The sequence below is a fragment of the Leopardus geoffroyi genome, chromosome B4 (assembly GCF_018350155.1).
Source record: "Leopardus geoffroyi isolate Oge1 chromosome B4, O.geoffroyi_Oge1_pat1.0, whole genome shotgun sequence".
Taxonomy (NCBI): domain Eukaryota; kingdom Metazoa; phylum Chordata; class Mammalia; order Carnivora; family Felidae; genus Leopardus; species Leopardus geoffroyi.
Window position 1 is genome coordinate 49,852,787 of NC_059341.1, and position 25,375 is coordinate 49,878,161.

Consider the following 25,375-nt stretch of genomic DNA (forward strand, 5'->3'; position numbering starts at 1 on the left):
GTGTACAAATCCTAACCGACTAGAACCTATAAATGTGAAGGATCTTTGCAGATGTAATTAAATTAAAGATCTTGACTGGAGATTTTTCTGGATTAGGATGGGCCCTAAATCCAATACCAAATCCTTAGAAGAAAAGGGAAGGGGAAACAGAGGCTGAGGTACAGAGGAAAGAAGGTGATGGGAAGATAGAGGCAGACTGGCATTATACGACCCCTGCCAAGGAACACCAGGTGTTGGTGGCAGCCATGGGAAGTGAGAAGAGAGCCATAGAACAGATTCTCCCTCAGAGCTTCCAGAGAAAACCAGCCCTGCTGACAACTTGATTTCATATTTCTGGCCTCCACAACTGGAAGAGAATCAATTTCTGTTGTTTGAAGCCACTGAATTTGTGATAATTTGCCACAGGAACCCCAAGAAACTCATATGCCCAGCTTCTGATAGTGGGTTCTGGGAAAAGTGCATCTCACAGGGGCTCCAGGGCAATATGAGAATGGCAATGTCAGTGTCATGTAGTTTGGAAGGGAAAGGCCCAGAAATAAGACCCCCAAGTCTCTCCTGGCTCACTTTCAGAGACTGTTTTCTGAGTTTCTGACCTGTTCCAGGTGAGATAGCTGAGAACAGGTGGCCTTATCACAGAGGTCCCACGGTGAGGCCAGACTCTAGTGAGGGTCACAGCAGAGATGACAGGGACAGGTGGATGGTAGAGATAGACATTGGGACAGAGGTTGGGTGGGAATGGAGGGTATTACCAGACACACTAAATGTGCTGAGAGAACTGCCCAGGGATTCCACGAGTGTGGACCTGTTAGAGTGCATTTAGACAGAACAGTCTGAGGTGGGAGGGTAGAAGAAACCCCATATAGCTCAGAGAAGCAGAAGACAGGAGAGAAATACAAGAGACTGGAGATCACCTCCCCCATATGAACTTCTTCATGTGCCCAAATTTCACTTGGAGAAAGAGCAGAACCTTGCAAAGAGAAATTGCTCAAATAACTAGTTTGAACTGTAGTAGGAGTTTGCCTGCAATGGATGATTGTACTCGAGAAGAGGGTTGGTGAGCATGCATGGGCACTTTTAAGACTTTTCTTGTCATTAGATGATGGGGGTGTAGGTGGGTGGAACTGAGGACTTTGAAATTACATCAAGTAGATACTTTTTGAAAAGCTGTACTAGGGTGCACGTAGTATGTAAAAATTGACCTTGCTACACATAGAAGAGGCAAAAAAAGATCAGTGCTTACAGACTTCGAATAGTTTTGTCATAATACAATCCACTGTGATTTTTATCATCTAATTTAGATCTAATTTAATTTATTTGCACATCTGTCTGCCTGTGAAAGAGTCAGCTTTTGACAATGAATTTCTGATGCAACTGTATCTATTTCAGCTTCAGTCCTACCATCAAAGGCCAGGAGAAGCCTGCCTCTTCTGAGGGCTTTGTTTTATCAGTCTGGGTGGCTGGCTTTGATTTGGCTTTGTCATCTTGCCATGAAGCTCACAAGTGACTCTCATTAAGAGTTCTGCTGATGCTAATTTATAGATCAGCAAGTTTGGAGGACTGTTTTTAATGTATTCACTTTATTTTGAAGCTTTGCATCTTTTCAACCTCTCAAGGGTCAGGTCTGTTTTGCAGACAGCTAGAACGAGAGTATGGAAGTAATCATCTGTAAAATGAGGGTCTCCCATCCGGATTCTCTCCTCAGCACACTGGCCTGAAGAATCTGTCTTCACTCTTTGCTTTGTTTGGCTATCCAGTGACTCTTTAGGTGTGGTCTATCTAGTGGTGAAGGTTTCAGGCGCTGCAAATCTTTCTGACCTTTGCTTGCCTTCAAATGCAATGACTGATTTGTTAGGGTAGGAGGTGAAGTTCAATAAATGAATGTATAGCCCCCAAGCAGCTAGTGGTTTGGAAATTCTTGGGCTCCTCGGGTGCATTTCCGGGATCTCCCATTGCCACTAGATGTCCCTGTGTGGCTTTTCTTTTGGACATCGGTGCTGTGTGCCTGCAAGTTATTTCTGCCCTGCTGCATGGCAGGAGAGCGTTCTACAGTCTCCGAAGAGCCAGTTTACAGTTGAGTGTTATCCAGGCTGGGACCCGACACACCTTACTCTCATACCCTGATTTCAAACATAAGGGCATGGCAAAGGGGAAAATCACTCCAAGATTGTGAAGAAATCAGGACTCTCTCTACAGAGGTCCCTGGGTCCTTTCCAACTCTCAGTCATTAAACTTCCCTGCCTGTCAGCCCACTCTCAGTACCCTGAACCAAAGCTTTTCAAACTATCATGAAGAACTAGCTCTTAAAAATATGTTTTTATGCTTCTGATCTCTCTGTCATAGACCAATGCATAGTCTCACTGGTGCCGGGCCAGCTTGCCCCTCACATCACATGTAACTCAACAGGCGAGTTTGGTAACATCCAAACTGGGTATTCCCTGTTTAAGGAAATGAGTTCACTGATTATGTGCTTGGATGTGCCATTGTACTGCAGCATAAGCTGACTGTAAGTGTTTTCTCGTGCGAACTCTCAGTTTCTGTATTTCTGCTGTCATTGACTGGCAACAGTTTGCAGAGCAGCATTGGTCTGAGGACCACATTTGGAGTGGCACTAGTCTAGTGTTACCCTAAGGCTTAGTTCTACATCCTTGAATTAAAACCAACGGGCCATGAGGAAATGGGGAACTAAAGGCAGCTTTGGAAAACTTGAATGGAGACTCATGCCATGTGTGGAGGGTGTGGTCTCTGTCTTTTCAGGGCACCTGCTCTAGGTCAGATGTGGATCTTCCACTGAGCTCCTGCACTGCATCTCAAATTATGGATACTTTTTTAAAGTTTGTTTTTTTTATTTATTATGAGAGAGAGAGAGAGAGAGAGAGATCAGGGGAAGGGCAGAGAGAGGGAGAGAGAAAGTCCCAAGCAGGCTCCACACTGGCAGGGCTTGGACTCATGAACTGACAGATCATGACCTGAGTTGAAATCAAGAGTCATATGCTGAACCAATTGAGAGACCCAGGCGCCCCTCAAATTATGGCTCCTTTAAACAGAAACAATGGGTGACCCTTGGAAGCAACAACAGTGGAGAGGGAATGAGAGTTCTTACAGCTTCTGAAACTTCTTGCAAAAATTAAGTGAGCCTTGTAAGGGCTCACTTGCACTTTAGAAAAGAAATAAAGGTGGGGTAGGGATGGTAAATACCATGTCCTTGGATTCATTTTAATAATTAGCCATAGTGAAGCCTAGGTGATAGATAGTGTGATGGCTTACCCAGCAACCGGCTCCAATTACAGAAATAGGGGAAGAGAGTTTTAGCTTCACAAACGGGAAAGAAATAGTTTGTTTACTCAATGCACCAACAGTTTGTGTCCCAACAATCATTTATTAAGCCATTTATGCATAATGCAAAAGCACAATTTGCCTTAAAGACAAAGTCAAGGATGATGGTTAAGTTTCCTGTTAGTTCACAGAATATCATTTAAACCAGGCAGTAATTGAATTAAAATAATAAAGCAATGTTTTTTTTTTCTTTTATAATTCCATAGGTTAGGTCAAGTCCACCGGCGGATAACATTGATTTCTCTATTACATCCCAAATTTTGATCGAAGGTTTCCCCTCTCTTTCTCAGGAGAGCGGCTGGAGGCACGGGGTTTCTCTGAATTTCCTTGCTCTGATCAGGACAGCAATATGACCCGAGACCCTCATGGCAGTGGCCAGACGAGAGGTAGGATTCCAGACAAAGGGAATTGTGGAAGAAGGGTTTCATAAGCTGTTTCTTTGAAGTTTGAAGTATAAAGCCATGTTCAATGAGGAGGGTTGGGGTTTGTGCGGTACAATCTTCTAGCGGTGGCCTGGAGCTAGGCATGGGATGTCTCACAGACGATGCAGAGTGGTGAGTACCAGAAGCTGTGGATCAGGTACTACCAAGAGGAAGTGCGTAGAAGAGTGAGAGGAAGCTGCACAAGTGGAAAATGAAGAGGAAAGAAATGTGCATGTGAGAAAAGAAATTGAGGGGCAATACACACAGGTCCATCAACCAGGGACTGAAATTCCATGGGTAAGGCTCACGTTTATATGTTTGCCTTTATGTGGCAAGGGCTCCAAAATAGGGGCCCTAAGTATGTCCTTCCAGAATGATGCCTCTTGTGAGGGCTGACCTCTGCAGCATCTTCCTTGGAAAATATAACACAGGCAGGGACACAAACAGGTTTCGTTGAACCTGAAGCATATGTACTTTGTGGGTACCTCAGAGAAAAAAGCAAATTTAAAAATATATAAAATTAGGTATAAAAGTAAGTATTTATTGAGATGAGAAAATAAAAACAAAACAAAATATCCATCTTAAAGAGCTAACGAGTACCACAAAATACAGAAAACATAACCATTTTTAATCGCCAGCCATCTTTATGTCATTTTTTCTACATATTTTCATTGCATCTTCTTTGAGTGCCTCTTCCTTTCATGTGATCGGGTTGAGGATCAGTTACCTCAAAATATGGCACCTTGGCATATGGAGTATTTTTTTTAAATTTTTTAATGTTTGTTTATTTTTGAAAGAGAGAGAGAGAGGCAGAAAGAGACGGAGACACAGAATCTGAAGCAAGCTCCAGGCTCTGAGCTGTCAGCACAGATCCGGATGCAGGGCTGGAACTCATGAGCTTCGAGATCCAGACCTGAGCTGAAGTCAGATGCCTAACCGACTGAGCCAACCCAGGCACCCCAGCATATGGAGTATTTTAAGGTGAAAAACTTTAAAAAAATAGCAGAAGCAAGAATGTCAATCTGACCTTCCCAGCCCTTCTCTCCTGAAACAGGTCATACAACCCTCGTGAAAGAGGTGCCCTCCCAACACCTGGAGGAAAGACGTGTCCTTATCTCTGAAGACAAAAGGATGCCAAGGAGAACCTCACAAACCACTTTGTTAAGTTTTGCCAGCACACTGCACTTATCCCATACTCCTTAACTTATCGTATTTCTATACAACTGCTCACCCCTTATCAAACCTAGCATAAAATATTCTGATCTAACCATCTCTTGGTTTCCATTCCCTAATGAAGGCCCCTGTGTCAGGCAAAACTCATATTAAATACATTTGTGTGCTCTTCTGCTGTTTATCTGTCATTGTCAATTTAATTTTCAAACCCCGTCGGGGCCCGCAAGAGGGTGGAAGAATACTTTTTCCTCCCCTACACACGTTTAGTCAAAAAATTTAAACACGTGCTGATACTATGAGAGAAATTTTAGTTTTATAATATGTTATCAGTAATATCATGCAAACTTTCGGGATTGTTGACAAATTTAGGAACATTTCCATCGGATTTCTTCATACATGAACGGTCGGAAAGATTTCTGCAGACCAGGCTCTGGTTGCATGTGTTTCAGCCTGATTTCTCTCCCTGTGTATTTATGTGATTTGGGTGGTTAACACAATAATATATGTTCGAATCATAATATAAACTCTTGGCGGTCACTTGTGTTCTTACCAGGTGAGTCAGCACAGTGGCCAAGATGAATATTCCTACAAGCCATTACTACACATGGATGCTTAGCAATAACTTAACCTTGCCCAGAAATGACTACAAGCAATATGTCTCTTCCCCATCTCTATCTTTATCTTTATTTAGCTGTATCTATTATATAATTATTTATATCTGTTATGTAATTATATCTAGTCAGATGGATGGATGGAGAGATAGAGAGAAATTGATATTTATCCATATCCAACTAAAATCTTTTTTTTTAATGTTTATTTATTTTTGAGAGGAAGAACAAGTGGGAAAGGGACAGAGATAGAAAGACAGAGAGAGATAGAGAAGATCTGGAGTGGGCTCCGCGCTGACAGCAGAGAGCCTGATGTGGGGCTTGAATTCACCCACCACGAGATCATGACCTGAACAGAAATGGGTCTTCGTTGTAACCGACTGGGCCACCCAAGCGTCTCCAACCTAAAATCTTTTTTTTTTGTTTTTAATCTTTTTTAATGTTTATTTATTTTGACAGAGACAGAGAGAGAGCGTGAGAGGCAGAGGGGCACAGAGAGAAGGAGACACAGAATCTAAAGCAGGCTCCAGGCTCTGAGCTGTCAGCACAGAGCCCGACATGGGGCTCGAACTCACGGAGTGCAAGATCATGATCTGAGCCGAAGTCAGCGGCTTAACTGACTGAGCCACCCAGGCACCCCTCCCACCTAAAATCTTTTTAGTGTATTCCCAGTTCAACTTCCCCTTAACCAAGTATCAAAAATGCTCTGAGCTGTTGTAATGTCACTCAACATGAGCTGAAGTTTTCTGAAGGGTGTGTCAGGGAGGAAATAGACAGTGAGTGGTCTCAACTCATTCCTGTTTACATACATTAATTTTGCAAATTTTATAAAGACATATAATCATGTGAACACACTGCTAGGGCTCTTTCCAGACCTTTTGAACACACCTGTGCAAATGAAGGGGTCTTGATGCTTAAAGTTCATTGGCTTCAGAGTAAGTTGGTGAGAAGAGACAGGAGCAGGAGAGTGTGTCCCCAAAAATGTGGGAAATAAAGAGGAATGTCCCCTGTCATGTGCACTGTCAACAGTAGCTTCTTGGAATTTCCTTCCTGTTTTCTTTCCCTGTCAGGGCAAGAAAAACCTGCAGTGAGAGGCTGTCCACACAAGAGCAGTGACTCTCAGATATTACCACAGCAGCAAAGGTGAAAACCAGCAGATTTGGAGTACACTTTCATCAAACCTGAAGCCTGAAGGAACAGCAGGTAATAGTTGATGCTCGTAATGAAAAGCTTGTAAACCTTTGGCAATCACCTGGATTTGAGAGACATGGTTTGAGGAAAGAAAGGAGGCTGATATTTCAGAGACTATGCTAATTGGGGCTCAGCCTGTTATACTTCCATTACCCACATCCTTATGTTTTTCTTCCCTTGGTCAGTGGCCCCAAAATATCTGCTACACTTAAACATTTGTAATGCATTTAAGCCACTAGCATATTGTTATCACTTGACACACAACTCAAACCCAATCCAACCTGACGGTATAGTTCTTTTATTGTCGGTTTTGTTTGACAATCTACTACATTAATAGACCACATTTATCCGGCTTATAAACATTTAGGTTGCTTCCTCACTTGTGCTGTGAACATCCAGATACACGTGTCCCTGGGCTAACATACAAGATATTCTCTGGGAGACATACCTAGAAGACAAATTATTGGGCTGTAGAATATGTACATATCCAATTTTACTTGGTAATTACAAACTGTTTTTCCAACCTCATGGCCTCATGAAACACTTCCACCAACAGTATATGAGACCTCCTTTTGCCCTACATCTTTATCAACACTTGGCACTGTCAGGCTTTTTAATATTTCTCAAATTTATGAATGGTTAATGGTATCTCTCTGTGGCTTTAGTTTGCCTTTTGTCTATCGTGGCAAGCAACTTTTCATACATCTTTGACTCTTGGAGTTTTGTCTTTTTGCAAGTGCTTATTCAGCTCTTTTGATGATTTTTCTATTGACTTATCTGCCCTTTCTTTATTGATTCATAAAACTTCTTTATATTTTCTGAAAACTAGCTCATACCAGTTTTATATGCAGTAAATATTTTCTCATAAGCTTATCTTTTTCTTCTCTTTGAGGTGTCTTTTGATAATCACAAATGTTTAACGTTAGTGTAATTGAATTAAAATATCTTTTCTTTTTCTGTTTTGGTGCTTTCTGGCTAAAATGAATGACAATACTCTGAGTTTATAAAAATATTTCCCTGTATTTCTAAAATATTTATAGTTTTAACTTTTTATAGGCCATAATTCACAGGGGGAAGTGACATTTGAAAATATAGTATGAGACAACCTTGAAAAAGAAGAACAAACTGGAGGTATCACAATCCCAGATATCAAGATATACTACAAAGCTGTAGTAACCAAAACAGTATGGTATGGGCACAAAAATAGACACATAGATCAGTGGAACAGCTTAGAGATTCCAGAAGTAAATCCATGATTAATAGTCAATTAATCTTCAATAAAGGAGGCAAGAATATGCAATAGGAAAAAAAATCTCTTAGGCAAGCAGTGTTAGGAAACCTGGACAGCTACATGCAAAGAAGTGAAACTGGACCACTTTCTTACATCATACACAAAAGTAAACTCAAAATGGATTCAAGACCTAGATGTGATACTTGAAGCCATAAAAATTCTAGAAGACAGCACAGGCAGTAATTTCTCTGACATCAGCCATATCAACATTTAACAGGAACCCATGGGGGAGGGGGAGGAAAAAAGAAAAAAAAAAAAAAAAAGAGGTTAGAGTGGGAGAGAGCCAAAGCATAAGAGACTGTTAAAAACTGAGAACAAACTGAGGGTTGATGAGGGGTGGGAGGGAGGAGAGGGTGGGTGATGGGTATTGAGGAGGGCACCTTTTGGGATGAGCACTGGGTGTTTTATGGAAACCAATTTGACAATAAATTTCATATATTATAAAAAAAAAAAGAAACCAATTTGACAATAAATTTCATATAATAAAAAAAAACAAAAACAAAAAACATTTTTTTCTAGATACGTCTCCTGAGGCAAAGGAAACAAAAGCAAAACAAACAAACAAAACTACTGAGACTACATCAAATTAAAAAGGTTCTGCACAGCAAAGGAAACAATCAACAACATTAAAAGACAACTTACTGAATGGGAGAAGATATTTACAAATGATTTAACTGATAAAAGGCTAATATCAATATATATATATACATACATACACACACACACACATATATATATAACTAATACAACTCAACACTCAAAAAATGAATAACCCAATTAAAAATGGGCAGAAAACATGGATAGACATACCTCCAAAAAAGGCATCCAGATGGCCAACAGACACATGAACAGATGCTCAACATTGCTCATCATCGGGAAAATGCAAATTAAAACCACAAGGAGATATCTCTTCACATCTGTCAGAGTGGCTAAAATCAAAAACACAAGGAACAAGTGTTGGTGAGAATGTGGAGAAAGCAGAAACCTCATGCACTGTTAGTGGGAATGCAAACTGCTGGAGCCATTGTGGAAAACAGTATTGAGGTTCCTCAAAAAGTTAAAAATAAAAATATCCTACTACCCAGTAATCACACTACTGGGTATTTACCCCACAAATACAAAAATGCAACCAATTCAAAGGGATATATTCACCCCTATGTTTATAATAGCATTTTTTACAATAGCCAAATTATGGACACAGCCCAAGTGTCCACCGATAGATGAGGGGATAAAGAAGAGGTGATTTATATTTATATATAAATATATATTAAATGGAATAGGACTCAACCATAAAAATGAAATCTTGCCATTCACAGCAACATAGATGGATCTAGTGGGTAAAATGCTTAGTGAAATAGTCAGAGGAAGACAAATACTATATGATCTCACTCATATGTGGAATTTAAGAAACAAAACAAATGAACAAAAGAAAAATAGACAAAAAGATTGACTCTTAACCATAGAGAACAAAGAGATAGTAACTACAGGGGACATAGGTGGAGGGATGGGTGAAATAGGTGAAGGGGATTAAGAGTACCCTTATGATGAGCACTGAGTAATGTATAGAATTATTGACTCACTATATTGTGCACTTGAAACTAACATGGCACTGTATGTTTACTATACTGGAATTAAAATTTTTAAAAATATTAAACATAGTAATTAAGCAGAAGATAAAACTGAAAAGAGTATCAGATTGATAAAACACATAAAGTCATCTATAGAATAAATTTAATAAACATACACCTAAAAAGGGGCTACATCTAAGACCAAAACTATAAAACGAAAGGAGAAAACATAGAGGTAAATCTTTTTGACCTTGGTTTTGGCAATAGATTCTTAGGTATGACACCAAAAGTGCAAGCAACAAAAGAAAAAATAAAGTGATCTTCCTCAAAATTAAAAACATTTGTGCATCAAGGAATATTGATGAAGTGAAAAGACAACCCACAGATTGGGAGAAAATATTTGTGAATTATATAACTGACAAGGGTCTAGTGTCCAGAATACATAAAAACAATCCAATTTAAAAATGGGTGAAGAACCTAAATAGACATTTCCTCAAAGATGTATACAAAATGGCCAAGCATGTGAAAAGATACTCAACATCATTAGTCGTTAGGGAAGTGTAAATCAAAACCACAGTGAGATAGCATTTCACATCCACCAGGAAGACCATAATTAAAACAATAATAATAAGTTGTGGAAACATTGGGACCCTCATACAAGTTGTTAAAAATGTACAATGGTGCAGCCAGTTTGGAAAATGCTTTGGTAGTTCCTCAGAGAGGCAAACATAAAATTAGCTTATGACCCAACATTTCTACTCTTAGCTATATACTCAAAAGAACTGAAAACACTCAGCAAGTTCTTGTACACATATGTTCATAGTAGCACAATTTGCAATAACCAGAAGGAGGAAACATGCTAAAAGTCTGTAAAGGGATGAGTAGATAGACAAAATATGGTACATACATACAAAAGAATTGTTCAGCCATAAAGAGGAATGCGGTGCTGACATATGCTACAACATGGATGAACCTTGAAAACATGCTAAGTGAAACTAGCCAGACGCAAAAAGCCACATATTGCATATGAAATAAGCAGAATAAGTAAATCCATAGAGTCAGAAAGCAGAGAGGTGGTTTCCATGGGATAGGCTGGGGGGCGGAAATAGAGGGTGATTGCTTATTGAGTATGAGATTTTCTTTGGGGGTGATGAAAATGTTTTAGAACTTACTAAAGGTGGTGATTGTACAACGTTGTAAAAAAAAAAAAGAAAATATCGTACAAGGTAGGAAATCCCACTTTCTCATTACCATTCATTGAAATTCCATCATTTCCCATTTAAATGAAATAAACCTGCTCTTCTCTCTCCCTAGTCCCTTCTCTCCTCTTATTCCTGTGCTTTTATGTTTATAACTGAGGGCCTAGTTGATATTACTGCTACAGTTCTCTTTTCAAACCTATAATAGTCGGGTCAAGGAGAGAATTTCAAAGCATGTACAATTAAATCTGAAGGCCTATAGTATGCATTGTGAAAGAACCTGGGTCATATATGGTTTTATAAATTTAAAACTTACAATTAAAAATTAACATTAAAAAAAGATCAAATGATATATTTTTAAATTTTGGACATTTGAAGTAAAATACATTATAAAATTAAGGCAGGTTCATAATATTTGTATTACAATTTAATCCAATTAAAAAATATTTTGACTAGAAAAACATTGAGAATGCAATTCACATTTCCTCCCTGTTTCATAATCTCCCTCTTATCACAAGTATATCACATCTCTTTCTATGAGTGTCTTTCCACTTTCTGAATACCCTTCACTACCTCACCCTCTAGAGGTCTCTGAAAAAGACTTGCCATTTTTTTTTCCTGCAGTTGATGCTTTGACATATACAAAAGTTTACTATATATACAGTATAGTATATATAGTATAGTTAACAATACTATAATGCTATATACTATAGTATATACAATACTATAATATATACTATAATACTATGTACTATAGTATACAATACTACAATATATACTATATACTATACTATACATATATATACTATATATATATACAATAATATATGTTATACTATATATACATATATAAATTTTTTTGGATATTTTTATATCAACATATGTGAAGTTTCCATATATGTGTATGTCCTTCTCTGACCTCTCTATATTCATTTCCATTAGTCTATGTGTCTACTCCAGCATCAACAGCACAGTATTTTAATTAAAATAGCTGTGTAATGTCCCTCCCCCTCATCCTGCCCACAGCACTATATTAAAATTTGGGATAGGGTTACATTAAATCTATAGGTCACTAGAAGACCTGTTGGAAGATTGACATTTGTACATATTGAATCTTCTAATTCACGGTCACAAATATCTCTCCATATACTTATATGCACTATGACATCTCTCACAAATAGTTCAATTTCTCTATAGAATTTTGTGCATCCTTGGTTAGATTTATAAGTAGTTCTTATTATTTTTGATGTTACTTAAATAGGACATTTTTCTAATTTTTTTCCTGTTTGTTGCAGTGGTATAGAAATGTAATGGAGTTTTATATATCATTCTATATCCAGTAAACTTACTCAAATCTCTTAATATGATAGATTCTTTTGGATTCTCCATTTATTTGTGACTTCTAAGCTTTTCTTGATTAGTCTAACAGATATTTGTATGTGTTTTTTGTTGTTGTTTATTTGTCTTTTAAGGAACCAACTTTCTCTGTTGTTGATCTCTTCTATTCTATGTGTGTTTTCTATTTTATTGATTTCTGCTGTTTGCTAATCTATTTCCTTTCTTCTACTTTCTTTGGATTTATTATGGATTTTATTTTTGCCTTTTTTATACATTTAAAAATTATTCTACTTTTTAGATGGATGCTAGACTCAATAATTTTTATTCTTTCAGTTTTTTAATATAAATATTTAAGACTGTAAGTTTCCTAAAAGTACAGATTTAGCTGCATCCTACAAATTTGGCATGTAGGATTTTTATCATCCAGTCAAAATGTTCTCAATTTTTTTTCCAACTCTTCTTTGACCCATAGATTATATTTAATACTAAATGTGTGAGTTTATTCCCTCTTTTTTGCTTGTTTGCTTCATTGTTACTTCTAGTTTCTGACTTAAATTCATGAGGCAAGAAGATATGCCATGTATGATTTCAGTCCTTTGAAATTTGTTTAAACGTTTTTTATGGCCCATCATATAGTCAATTTTGCAAATATTCTGTGTGTTTGAAAAAAAATATTTTGCAATTGATGGATATGATGTTCTCTATGTGTCAAAGTTTAATTATGCTGTAAAATTTTTGTCTGATTTTTTAATGTCAATTATGAGCAAACTTGAAATCTTCCACTATGATCGCAGAGCTATTCATTTCTCCTTTTAGTTCAGTTTTGTGTCAGGTAGTTTGAGGTCATGATTTAAGCAGATACAAAATTTTATATGCAAATGTATGCATATATATTTGAGTTGTAACTTTTGTCCCTCTTTCTCCCAAGAAATTCTTTCAGCCTTAAAATCTGTTTTGCATGATAATTAATATAGCTACACTAGCATCCTTTTAGTTAATGTTTGCACAGTGTTTTTCCTATCTTTTTACTTTCAACTTGTCTGAATTATTACAATAATTAACAGCATATATTAGATTATTTTTTAAAATTCAATCTGGCAATCCTCATCTTTTTACAGGAACATTTGGTTTCTTTTTAGTCTACTCACTGCTGATATATTTGTGTTTATACCTAATCTTCTATTTTTCTTTTTTATAATTATTTATTCTTTTCCCAGAACTAGTTTAGAAGCTATATATTCTGTTTATATATTTTTTAATATTTTTTTTCTGAGAGAGAGAGAGAGGCAGAGAGAGGGAGACATAGAATCTGAAGCAGGCTCCAGGCTCTGAGCTGTCAGCACAGAGCCCAACGCAGGGCTAAAACACATTTACCCCAAGATTATGACCTGAGCCCAAGTCGGACGCTTAACTGACTGAGCCACCCAGGCACCCCATTCTGTTTATATTTTTAAATGTTATTCTTAAATTACTACAGGCATCCTTAACTGATCAAGTCCAAATTTAGCCAATACTTTTAACCTTCTCTGAGATGTTTTAGAGATCATTAAAATTTTGCTTGATTTATTTCTTTCCATACATTTATGCTATTGTCCTTGTTTAATTTTTAAACTGTAGAGATATTACTACTATTGTATTCAGTCAGTGATCTAGCTTTACATCTTCATATGCCACTTTATTTGCTCCTATGTCTGTGTATATAGAACTATCAACTAGGATTACTTTCCTTTGGTTTCAGGTACATCTTATAGACTTGTTTTTAGCATGGATATGTTGGTGGCAGTTTTAGTTTTTGAAAAATGTCTTTATTCCACCTTTATTCTTGAAAGACATTTTGATGAGTATAGAACTATAGTGTGATAAATGTTTTTCAATAAGCACATTCCAACTATCATTCTATTTCTTTTTCACTTCCTTTAGCACTGTTGAGATGAAAGCTACCAGTCTAAATGCTCCTCCTTTAAAGTTAATCTTTGCCTCTGACTACTTTTACAATCTTTTCTTTTATTTCGGCATTTGGCAATTTTACTATGAATATTTTCCTCTACTTTGAATTTATTGAGATTCTTGTATTTGTGGTTTGGTATATTTCATTAGTTTTAGAAAATTCTTAGCTAATATATTATCTTTTTTTTTGTTGTTCTCCTTTCCCTACTTCTGAAATTCTGATTTAATATGTCAGATCATCTCTCTCACATTTTTCATATTTTCTAATTCTTTGTAAATTTGTGCTACATTCTGGATAATTGCTTTTGATCTCTATCTAATTCACAAATTCTCTTTTTAGCTGAGTCTAATCTACTCAAAACTCCATATAATCCACTCTAAATTCTATATGTATTCACTTTAAAATTTTGAGTGTAGTATTTCTCATTTTCGGAAGTTTTTTTTTGTGTGCAAATTTACTTGGTGATTCTTTAAAGTTTTATATTCTCTGAACACAATGTTAAATTTATCTCTTATTTTTAAACCAACTAGACATTAGTATTTTATATTCTGTGTTTGTAATGTAAACACTTAAAGTCTTTGTGGATATGATTTCTCTTTCTGAGTTCATGTTTATGATGTCTAGTTTTCATGAATAGTTTACAAAGAAAATGTGAACTGCTTTTTTAAAAGAAATGTATTGGGGTGCCTGGGTGGCTCAGTTGGTTAAGCATCTGACTTCAGCTCAGGTCATGATCTCTAGGTTTGTGAGTTCAAGCCCTGCTTCAGTCTCTGTGCTGACAGCTCAGAGCCTAGAGCCTGCTTCAGATTCTGTGTCTCCCCCTCTCTCTGCCCCTCCCATGCTCATGCTCTATCTCTTCCTATCTCTCAATAATAAATAAATGTTAAAAAAAATAAAAGACATTTATTTGTAGAATTATTTGAGGCCTGGAGTTAAGGCAGTATCTGTCTGTCTGTATATATGTATGTACATATATTCCCAAATATACTTTGACAGAAATGTCTGTTCAGAAAACAGACCATTTATTACTCATAGAACATTTTAGCATCTGTTAACCATAAACCAGTATCTAATAAGGTGAAGTCATGATGGCTACATGTTCACCGATGCGTGCTGTGGGGTTGTACCACAGGAAAGAATCTCTGAAAATAAGGAAGATTGGAGCTAACACATCTACCCTTCTTCATCTCCACAAAAAAAGAGAGAGAAAAAAGAGGAAGAGAAATCTTTACTCTGAAAAACAAACAAACAAATTCTCTTTAAGAAGACAGGAAAGGAATATTCAGATTTTTATCTCCCTGGAATGAAACAAATGGCTCCTGGGGAACTAAGTCTCTAAACCTTTCTAGAACAATACCATATCCATTGCTTCCAAGGCAAGTTTGGTATTCAATCATCCATTAGCCATATTACCAGTGTTCCTAACCCATCCATTTCTCCTTATTCACAGAATAGACTACACTTAATTGGTTTGGTCTTGTTTTCTCTCAAACTTCTTCAGAACCATTCTATCACTCTGTTGCTTTTGTACCCAGTTAGGCTGTCCTGCATAGAACCTTTGCTGTGACTTTCCCTCTGGCTGGAATGTACTTCCTCCTGGCTCCATGCCCGCTTATTTAGCTCTGACTGTTCAACCATTATGTACTTAGGAATGCTTTCCCAGACCTCTATCTCCTATAAAATATTTCTGTTAAGAGACCTTCAAGGCAACACCTACTTGTCAAAATTGTAATTGTATATTTGTCTGTTTTTATTTATTGGCTGTCTTCATTCTAGGCCTAAGTTTTATCAGGGTAGAACCATGTCTGTTGGACTCGCCATGACTTCTAGTCCTCAAGGTCTTGTGCAACACTACTGTCTGGATCATTGTAGGTATTCAAAAATATTCATTGAATAAATAAAAAAATTACATACAATGTTGAGTATACCTCACACATTATAATGATTAAATCCTGTGAAGTGAGTTATTATATGAGCCACAATTGTAAGATAGCCAAAGAAAGATTTTAAGTATATAGAGAATATTACCTAAGATACTTTTGTGTTAAATTTAACAGACTACTGGGACAGTGAGAGGTTACAGTTCAAAAAGCCCACAAAGATTTTTTTTGAAAAGTCAGTCTTCTTTAATAATATATGATGTTTTTGGATGACTTAGCTTATGCAGTTAATTCTAATAAAAGCTAATGTGACATGATAAAGGGATATACAAATGGTGGTGTTTCAGGTGATGTAATTCCTCAAAAGAATAGTATCATAACAAAGTTGCTCTCTAATACTCTAAGCAGAAGATAGAACTAGGGAAGGACCATGACTTCTTTGATGATGTATGTTCCCCAAAGAGGTATATTAGCCATAAGAGTAGTAGAGAGTAATCATTAACAGCATGGACTTTAGGATCAGGCCTGACTTCATATTTAGGCTCACTCACCTTTAGCTTTGTGGTCTTTGGAAAGTTACATAAGTTCTATAAGCCCTACTTGACATAAGAGTCAAGTGGAATTAATGGTAATACCAATCTCATAAAGTTTTGGTAAAAATACAATTAACTCATATAACGTACATAGCATAGTGCCTCCTAAATAGTAAACTACTTATAAATGTTAGCTATTCTTGTTATTTGGCCAGTGATATGTCTGAATTTTTGCATTTAGAAGTCATGCATATGCAGTGTGGAAATTGGAGCTACACTATTCCTAGTTATTTCTTTTTATAGATCAAACTTAAAGTGCATTAGACTTGAAGTCAGAACACTTGTATTTGAATCCAACTCACTAACTGTGACCATGGGCACAGCCTAAACCTTAACAACTACATCAATCACGTGAAGTATGGTAACATCTACCTCAGAAGATTGTTTTACACTTATGAAATATAATCTTTAAAGTAACTGCCCCACCCTGATCTGCCAGGTTTCCTTTTTATCATTTTGTTCACAGACAAATGTAGTGAAATATTACTTAGAAATATTAATTTTGTCCTAATCTCTTCCTGGTTGGAATTGGTCAGAGGCATTCATTACTTTGAAGAGAATTAGAATTGTAAATATTAAGAAGCATTTAGAGAAAAAACAAAAAAACAAAAACAACTGACATTTCTTCCAGAATAGGCTTTTGGATCCATCATCAAAAGCAGTAATTTTGAAAACAATATTTTTTTTTAATTTAGAAGACTCAGCTTTCTATGGAAAGAAGAAAAGGTTCTTAAGATCAAGAAGAGGGCGGGGCGCCTGGGTGGCTCAGTCGGTTGAGCGCCCGACTTCGGCTCAGGTCATGATCTCACAGTTCGTGAGTTCGAGCCCTGCATCAGGCTCTGTGCTGGCAGCTCAGAGCCTGGAGCCTGCTTGGGATTCTGCGTCTCCCTCTCTCTCTGCCCCTTCCTCTCTCATGCTCTGTCTCTCTCTGTCTCTCAAAAATGAATAAACATTAAAAAAATTAAAAATAAAAAAAGATCAAGAAGAGGGCTCTGAAAGAAGCAGAACATAGAATATATGCCATGATACTAAGTTAGAAATAAAGTAACGAACTCCTTGGTCTTCCTACCCTTGATGGTGGTGGTAATGGTCATTAATTTCAGGGTGAGTTGTGTGGTTACTCAATGAGGACCACCGAGAAAGAAAGGAGGGAAGGGAATGGATGAGGCTAGAAAATCAGCATCAAGAGAACGACTATCACTCTGGTTTTTCAACCTCAATTTGATGTGAAAGAGCAAGTTGATTCCCGTGATGCTCTGTTGCCATTTTGGTGGCCACCACGTGTAACTTGTGTTGAGGAGCCCTGTTAGCTGCTGCTCATGTAGTTGTTAAGGGAGAGTCTTGCATTCACAGGTGCCTGCATGTTGTCTGTGGATTCTTCAGCAGAAAAGACATCTGTTCATTGCCCAAGATTTTGCTGACTGTCATCCAAAGCAATCCCATTATGAACAGGTCATCCAATTTTTAATGGCTGGGACATTTTGTGAACACTGAAAACAGCAAGTAAGTGGTTGTGCAGCATTTGATGAGAGAGAAATCTCCCAGCCTGAGTATCTGGATGAGGAAAAATGATGATGAAATATTCATTACACTAGAATTCCCTTTTATCCTCTCCCCAGATAATGTAAGCAAAGTCTACTTATCTTTATAGATACATCTTAAATGTCTCACCTACTCTTAATTCTTTCCACACATTCTCAAAGAAGTGTTGATTATCCCCTCCTTTTGGGTAAACCACTACATCTTGTTATTCTAGCACCTGTCATAGTATGTTGCCAATATTTGTTTACATTTATTTCCACTTCTAGGCTATGCAATTAATAGTGTCATTTAATCTTGGCATCTCTAGCATATAATTCCTGGCACATAGAAAACTCTTAGCAAATACCAAATGAATGAATGAATGTATATACATATTATTCTCTTCTTGTAAACATAATAGTAAGCCTTACTCTGTGCAACATTTTTTTTCTAAAACAGAGTGAACTTTAAGTTTTATGTAGGATCAGTAGTTAAGTGTCATGATATATGCCTAGTAAGAGTTGTGACTCTATGGTCTTATATAACCATATAAGTATTTCCTACTTATTTCCTACTTGGTATAATTTTTTATGTCTGTAGAAGGCTCTTTGTAACCAAATATTCTTCACTCCAACTTCCAGGATACCTGAAATTCTATTATACAAACATTTCAGATATTAAAGAATGCCAAGATGAAAAGTTATGAACATCATGATTGGAAGCCTTGGTGTAAGGGAGATGGGAGAGAGAGAGAGAGAGAGAGAGAGAGAGAGAGGGAGAGAGAGAGAGAGAGAGTCACACATTTCAACATAAATTTTGAATGAGTTGCAAGTTTAACCTCGTTGTAAACTAGTACTTTGTATAGAGTAAAAGTAGTTAAAAGTGCTTGTATTATTCCTTTAGAATCATTCTACTTTGTAATTCTTCTGTTAACAAAAAATATTGCTTTTTTTTAAAAAAAAAAAAAAGAGAATTGTAATACTGAAGTAGAGTCAGTGAGTATTCATTCCTAGTCATATATTTATGTCCTTCTTCCTAGAACCACATACCACTTTCCCAATGGCCCTCTCTAACATAGTACCAAACACTTTGATCTCCATCTTCTTATCAAGGAAGAGCTGGAATTTGCCTTCATCTTGGACACTTCTGAAGGCTGATAAAGAGTGCATGGAGCTTTGTAAAGAAAAGAGAACCAGTGTGAGTTTAATTGTGAGGGTGCTGCTACCGTGTTCAGCAAGTCCTATTAGAATTACTGTTCAGTACTTCATTGCTCATTGTCAGTTCTAAGAAAAACATCTTGACAAAATAATATACTTTAAACTCAAATCTAGTAATTCTCAAATCTTACCAACTGCCAGAATTATCTGGGACTTGTAAAAAAAATAAAAATTCTTCATCCCTTTGTAGATTTTGTTTCAGTAGATCTAAAGAGTGCCTGTAATTTTTAAAGTTCCTAAAGTGATTCTGTTATTCTATCCATATCCAAGTGGTACTCAGGGTCACATTTGTCTATCATGTCTCTCATTTCACAGATGTTTTGTACAACCAAATAGACCAGTAGGTGGTTGACTCAAAAGTCCTTCCAATTGCAGGCACTGGGACTTGGTGCCTAAATAAATGTTTTACGAGATATGTCTGCCAGTGTTAAGCTATTTCGGAGGCTGCGAACATTCTAGGTCAACACTATCCTCTCATGTTTTTTAAGGCTAACTTAAAAATCTATTCTGAACTGACGGCTTCCTAAACTAGTACTACTCATACTAATCTTTTTCTTCTCCACACCCCTGCATCAATAAAGCCTATAGTATGCGAATGAGGGAAGATGGCGGCGTAGGAGGACGCTGGGCTCACCGCGCGTCCTGCTGATCACTTAGATTCCACCTACACCTGCCTAAATAACCCAGAAAACCGCCAGAGGATTAGCAGAACAGTCTCCGGAGCCAAGAGCAGACGAGCGGCCCACGGAAGAGGGTAGGAAGGGCGGCGAGGCGGTGCGCGCTCCACGGACTGGCGGGAGGGAGCTGGGGCGGAGGGGCGGCTCGCTGGCCAAGCAGAGCCCCCAAGTCTGGCTGGCAAAAGCGGAGGGACCTGACGGACTGTGTTCCGACAGCAAGCGCGACTTAGCGTCTGGGAGGGCATAAGTTAACAGCTCTGCTCTGAAAGCAGGAAGGCTGGAGGACAAAGGGAGGGAGAGCTGCTGAGCCCCCGGACGACAGAGCTCAGTTTGGTGGGGAACAAAGGCGCTCGCCAGCGCCATCTCCCCTGCCCATCCCCCAGCCAAAATCCCAAAGAGAACCAGTTCCTGCCAGGAACTTCCTCGCTCCGCGCAAACATCCAACTCTGTGCTTCTGCGGAGGAGCCAAACCTCCGGCAGCGGATCCGACTCCCTCCCGCTGCCACAGGGCCCCTCCTGAAGTGGATCACCTAAGGAGAAGCGAGCTAAGCCAGCCCCTCCTGCCCCCGTGCACCTTGCCTACCCACCCCAGCTAATACGCCAGATCCCCAGCATCACAAGCCTGGCAGTGTGCAAGTAGCCCAGACGGGCCACGCCACCCCACGGTGAATCCCGCCCCTAGGAGAGGGGAAGAGAAGGCACACACCAGTCTGACTGTGGCCCCAGCGGTGGGCCGGGGGCAGACATCAGGTCGGACTGCGACTCCGCCCACCAACTCCAGTTATACACCACAGCACAGGGGAAGTGCCCTGCAGGTCCTCACCACGCCAGGGACTATCCAAAATGACCAAGCAGAAGAATTCCCCTCAGAGGAATCTCCAGGAAATAACAACAGCTAATGAGCTGATCAAAAAGGATTTAAATAATATAACAGAAAGTGAATTTAGAATAATAGTCATAAAATTAATCGCTGGGCTTGAAAACAGTATAGAGGACAGCAGAGAATCTCTTGCTACAGAGATCAAGGGACTAAGGAACAGTCACGAGGAGCTGAAAAGCGCTTTAAACGAAATGCAAAACAAAATGGAAACCACCACAGCTCGGATTGAAGAGGCAGAGGAGAGAATAGGTGAACTAGAAGATAAAGTTATGGAAAAAGAGGAAGTTGAGAGAAAGAGAGATAAAAAAGTCCAGGAGTATGAGGGGAAAATTAGAGAACTAAGTGATACACTAAAAAGAAATAATATATGCATAATTGGTATCCCAGAGGAGGAAGAGAGAGGGAAAGGTGCTGAAGGGGTACTTGAAGAAATAATAGCTGAGAACTTCCCTGAACTGGGGAAGGAAAAAGGCATTGAAATCCAAGAGGCACAGAGAACTCCCTTCAGACGGAACTTGAATCAATCTGCACGACATATCATAGTGAAACTGGCAAAATACAAGGATAAAGAGAAAATTCTGAAAGCAGCAAGGGATAAACGTGCCCTCACATATAAAGGGAGACCTATAAGACTCGTGACTGATCTCTCTTTTGAAACTTGGCAGGCCAGAAAGAATTGGCATGATATCTTCAGTGTGCTAAACAGAAAAAATATGCAGCCAAGAATCCTTTATCCAGCAAGTCTGTCATTTAGAATAGAAGAAGAGATAAAGGTCTTCCCAAACAAACAAAAACTGAAGGAATTTGCCACCACTAAACCAGCCCTACAAGAGATCCTAAGGGGGATCCTGTGAGACAAAGTACCAGAGACATCACTACAAGCATAAAACATACAGACATCACAATGACTCTAAACCCAGATCTTTCTATAATAACACTGAATGTAAATGGATTAAATGCGCCAACCAGAAGACATAGGGTATCAGAATGGATAAAAAAACAAGACCCATCTATTTGCTGTCTACAAGAGACTCATTTTAGACCTGAGGACACCTTTAGATTGAGAGTGAGGGGATGGAGAACTATTTATCATGCTACTGGAAGCCAAAAGAAAGCTGGAGTAGCCATACTTATATCAGACAAACTAGACTTTAAATTAAAGGCTGTAACAAGAGATGAAAAAGGGCATTATATAATAATTACAGGGTCTATCCATCAGGAAGAGCTAACAATTATAAATGTCTATGCGCCGAATACTGGAGCCCCCAAAAATATAAAACAATTACTCATAAACATAAGCAACCTTATTGATAAGAATGTGGTAATTGCTGGGGACTTTAACACCCCACTTACAAAATGGATAGATCATCTAGACACACGGTCAATAAAGAAACAAGGGCCCTGAATGAGACATTGGATCAGATGGACTTGACAGATATATTTAGCACTCTGCATCCCAAAGCAACAGAATATACTTTCTTCTCGAGTGCACATGGAACATTCTCCAAGATAGATCATATACTGGGTCACAAAACAGCCCTTCGTAAGTTTACAAGAATTGAAATTATACCATGCATACTTTCAGACCACAATGCTATGAAGCTTGAAATCAACCACAGGAAAAAGTCTGGAAAACCTCCAAAAGCATGGAGGTTAAAGAACACCCTACTAACGAATGAGTGGGTCAACCAGGCAATTAGAGAAGAAATTAAAAAATATATGGAAACAAACGAAAATGAAAATACAACAATCCAAACGCTTTGGGACGCAGCGAAGGCAGTCCTGAGAGGAAAATACATTGCAATCCAGGCCTATCTCAAGAAACAAGAAAAATCCCAAATACAAAATCTAACAGCACACCTAAAGGAAATAGAAGCAGAACAGCAAAGGCAGCCTAAACCCAGCAGAAGAAGAGAAATAATAAAGGTCAGAGCAGAAATAAACAATATAGAATCTAAAAAAATGGTAGAGCAGATCAACGAAACCAAGAGTTGGTTTTTTGAAAAAAATAAACAAAATTGACAAACCTCTAGCCAGGCTTCTCAAAAAGAAAAGGGAGATGACCCAAATAGATAAAATCATGAATGAAAATGGAATTATTACAACCAATCCCTCAGAAATACAAACAATTATCAGGGAATACTATGAAAAATTATATGCCAACAAATTGGACAACCTGGAAGAAATGGACAAATTCCTAAACACCCACACTCTTCCAAAACTCAATCAGGAGGAAATAGAAAGCTTGAACAGACCCATAACCAGCAAAGAAATTGAATCGGTTATCAAAAATCTCCCAACAAATAAGAGTCCAGGACCAGATGGCTTCCCAGGGGAGTTCTACCAGACGTTTAAAGCAGAGATAATACCTATCCTTCTCAAGCTATTCCAAGAAATAGAAAGGGAAGGAAAACTTCCAGACTCATTCTATGAAGCCAGTATTACTTTGATTCCTAAACCAGACAGAGACCCAGGAAAAAAAGAGAACTACAGGCCAATATCCCTGATGAATATGGACGCAAAAATTCTCAATAAGATACTAGCAAATCGAATTCAATGGCATATGAAAAGAATTATTCACCATGATCAAGTGGGATTCATTCCTGGGATGCAGGGCTGGTTCAACATTCGCAAATCAATCAACGTGATACATCACATTAACAAAAAAAAGAGAAGAACCATATGATCCTGTCAATCGATGCAGAAAAGGCCTTTGACAAAATCCAGCACCCTTTCTTAGTAAAAACCCTTGAGAAAGTCGGGATAGAAGGAACATACTTAAAGATCATGAAAGCCATTTATGAAAAGCCCACAGCTAACATCATCCTCAACGGGGAAAAACTGAGAGCTTTTTCCCTGAGATCAGGAACAAGACAGGGATGCCCACTCTCACCGCTGTTGTTTAACATAGTGCTGGAAGTTCTAGCGTCAGCAATCAGACGACAAAAGGAAATCAAAGGCATCAAAATTGGCAAAGATGAAGTCAAGCTTTCGCTTTTTGCAGATGACATGATACTATACATGGAAAATCCGATAGACTCCACCAAAAGTCTGCTAGAACTGATACATGAATTCAGCAAAGTTGCAGGATACAAAATCAATGTACAGAAATCAGTTGCATTCTTATACACTAACAATGAAGCAACAGAAAGACAAATAAAGAAACTGATCCCATTCACAATTGCACCAAGAAGCATAAAATACCTAGGAATAAATCTAACCAAAGATGTACAAGATCTGTATGCTGAAAACTATAGAAAGCTTATGAAGGTAATTGAAGAAGATATAAAGAAATGGAAAGACATTCCCTGCTCATGGATTGGAAGAATAAATATCGTCAAAATGTCAATACTACCCAAAGCTATCTACACATTCAATGCAATCCCAATCAAAATTGCACCAGCATTCTTCTCGAAACTAGAACAAGCCATCCTAAAATTCATATGGAACCACAAAAGGCCCCGAATAGCCAAAGTAATTTTGAAGAAGAAGACCAAAGCAGGAAGCATCACAATCCCAGACTTTAGCCTCTACTACAAAGCTGTCATCATCAAGACAGCATGGTATTGGCACAAAAACAGACACATAGACCAATGGAATAGAATAGAAACCCCAGAACTAGACCCACAAACGTATGGCCAACTCATCTTTGACAAAGCAGGAAAGAACATCCAATGGAAAAAAGACAGCCTCTTTAACAAATGGTGCTGGGAGAACTGGACAGCAACATGCAGAAGGTTGAAACTAGACCACTTTCTCACACCATTCACAAAAATAAACTCCAAATGGATAAAGGACCTGAATGTGAGACAGGAAACCATCAAAACCTTAGAGGAGAAAGCAGGAAAAGACCTCTCTGACCTCAGCCGTAGCAATCTCTTACTCGACACATCCCCAAAGGCAAGGGAATTAAAAGCAAAAGTGAATTACTGGGACCTTATGAAGATAAAAAGCTTCTGCACAGAAAGGAAACAACCAACAAAACTAAAAGGCAACCAACGGAATGGGAAAAGATATTTGCAAATGACATATCGGACAAAGGGCTAGTATCCAAAATCTATAAAGAGTTCACCAAACTCCACACCTGAAAAACAAATAACCCAGTGAAGAAATGGGCAGAAAACATGAATAGACACTTCTCTAAAGAAGACATCCGGATGGCCAACAGGCACATGAAAAGATGTTCAACGTTGCTTCTTATCAGGGAAATACAAATCAAAACCACACTCAGGTATCACCTCACGCCAGTCAGAGTGTCCAAAATGAACAAATCAGGAGACTATAGATGCTGGAGAGGATGTGGAGAAACGGGAACCCTCTTGCACTGTTGGTGGGAATGCAAATTGGTGCAGCCGCTCTGGAAAGCAGTGTGGAGGTTCCTCAGAAAATTAAAAATAGACCTACCCTATGACCCAGCAATAGCATTGCTAGGAATTTATCCAAGGGATACAGGAGTACTGATGCATAGGGGCACTTGTACCCCAATGTTTCTAGCAGCACTCTCAACAATAGCCAAATTATGGAAAGAGCCTAAAT

General features: G+C 38.2%; 1 long non-coding RNA gene across 4 annotated transcripts in view; it reads left to right on the forward strand.

The window, feature by feature from the left end:
• The first annotated feature begins 6,093 nt into the window (after nt 1-6,093).
• LOC123591920 overlaps nt 6,094-25,375 on the forward strand; it is a 67,564-nt gene continuing 48,282 nt past the window's right edge. For 3 of the 4 annotated variants that reach the window (XR_006709496.1, XR_006709497.1, XR_006709499.1), the window contains exons 1-3: nt 6,094-6,739; nt 17,898-18,047; nt 19,105-19,262. This is a non-coding gene — a long non-coding RNA (uncharacterized LOC123591920). The remainder of the gene's footprint in view (nt 6,740-17,897; nt 18,048-19,104; nt 19,263-25,375) is intronic. The other variant, XR_006709498.1, reaches the window with a different exon arrangement.